At 38.8% G+C, this 2,106-nt stretch overlaps 1 pseudogene; it reads left to right on the top strand.

Moving 5' to 3' along the window:
• The first annotated feature begins 387 nt into the window (after window positions 1-387).
• Window positions 388-1,192, top strand: LOC129041562 (ATP synthase F(0) complex subunit B1, mitochondrial-like; annotated as a pseudogene).
• The last annotated feature ends 914 nt before the right edge of the window (window positions 1,193-2,106 follow it).

Below are 2,106 nucleotides of genomic sequence, written 5' to 3'. Positions count from 1 at the left end.
TTACTTTAGACTACAGCAAGAATTCCTTTGCCAACAGTGATGCAGTGAAGCAATTTGAACAGAAGCGTGAAACATATATTTCATTGCCTACATTTATTAAAACAGAAAAATTAAAACCTAATTTGATTCATTAAATATTAGAAACATTTTTGTCACTCATCTCAAAGACCTTTTAATTTGACAAGGCAGGTGCAGAGGCAAACATAAACAGACAATGCAAATACACAGAGAATAATCATACTATACATACAAGCGTCAGTAGGAAGATCTCAGAAGAGTGCAAAAACTAAACAAAGCCATGAAGATGCCTGTAATTTAATTTAATGTCTTCTAATAGTTATAAAAATTATAAATTCTAGAAGACCACTGCCTGGACCGTCACTGACCATGCTGTTCCAGGGGGTACTTTGTGCTGCCACCACAGCAGTGCCCCTCTCTGAAGAATGCAGCCCTCCTAGGTCCAGGGATATTGCAGGCAACAGGGACCTTTCTTACAGGGCAACCAAGCCCTTCCCTCTACCACCTCTTCCTGAATATGGAGGAAAAGTTTGTCTTGGGCTGATCCTTGAGGAATTCTTCCAGTTCCTTTATCCCAAAACTTGTGTAACAGTACCCTATGTGCTTGGAGCCTGGGCTTGTGTTGTATGCGGTACCCAAAGAAATATATGTAATTACTCCTACTCTACAGTATCAGTAGTAGGTTACTGGTCTATGTTATTTAAAAATATGGTGCCTCTATTGCAGATTAGCTGATAAACTCAATGAGCAAAAAATTGCCCAACTAGAAGAGGTGAAGCAGGTTTCCATCAAACAAATCCAGGACACGATTCATTTGGAGAAGTTATTCCAGGTATTGGTTCAGAAGTGCCATTACTATTTTGATGTCCAGAGGAATAACATTGCTATGGCTTTGGAGGTTATTTACTGGAAATGGCTGCATAGCGTATATAAGGTAAAGAATCACCTGGACTATCATATCTGTATGTAGAATATGATGCATCAAAAGGAACAAGAGCACATGATCAACTGGGTGGAAAAGCACATGTTCCAGAGGATCTCTGCACAGCAGGAAAAGGAGACAGTTGCCAAGTGCATTGCAAGTCTAAAGCTGCTCTCAAAGAAGGCTCAAGCACAGCCAGTTCTGTCAGTGTATCCATCCCAACTGAGACAACTGAAACAACTGACCGACTAAATGAAAGGTAGTCTTTGTGCCAAAATCTTTCTGTATTGCTGTCTACTGAAGTTACAGTTTACTTTTCCTAAAAGTGAAAAGTTTGAGTGTCATTATAGTGAAAGAATTAAACCTATTGGCCAATCAGATGGATCTCATCTTTGTTCCTCTGCATGTTGAGTTGTTCCATGATCACCTTTGAATAAATAGTTTGTTTTTGTTAAAACTTGCTGCCTGGCTAAAGATTACCAAGATACAGTTTAAACTTGTAATTAATTCTACCATTTTGCAATAAAGTGACAATTGAAACAAGAAAAAAAAATTACAAATTATAAACGATAAAACTCTATCTTCTAGAATTGAATACAAAAAGAATGCAAGCTATAGAATAGAAAATAATATGAAAAGGATACAAGCTATGATCAAGTCCAAAGTTTTTGAAGCTTGACAGAAAGATATCTAAATATTTTGGGGACAAAGAAGTGAAAATCCAAATAAGATGATGAAGCAAAGTAACAACAATCGTGGTGGTGGCTGCACACTTTTTTTAAGAGACACGTTCAGGCATTTCCTGCTTAATGTCAGTAAACTGTTTCTGACAATCTGCACTTGTACACAAAATTGTTAACAGGAGCCTATTTCCAATCATTTTATTTATTTATTTATTGAGACGGAGTCTCACTCTGTTGCTCAGGCTGCAGTGCAAGTAGCAGGATCTCGGCTCACTGAAACATCTGCCTCCCAGGTTCAAACGATTCTTGTGCCTCATCCTCCCAAGTAGCTGGGATTACAGGCTCCCGCCACCATACCTGGCTAATTTTTGTATTTTTAGTAGAGATGGGGTTTCACTATGTTGGCCAGGCTGGTCTCAATCTCCTGACCTCATGATTCGCCTGCCTTGGCCTCCCAGAGTGTTGTGATTACAGGTGTAAGCC

The sequence above is a fragment of the Pongo pygmaeus genome, chromosome 6 (assembly GCF_028885625.2).
Source record: "Pongo pygmaeus isolate AG05252 chromosome 6, NHGRI_mPonPyg2-v2.0_pri, whole genome shotgun sequence".
Taxonomy (NCBI): domain Eukaryota; kingdom Metazoa; phylum Chordata; class Mammalia; order Primates; family Hominidae; genus Pongo; species Pongo pygmaeus.
The sequence above is the reverse complement of the archived record's forward strand: the minus strand, read 5'-3'. Positions and strand labels throughout refer to the sequence as shown.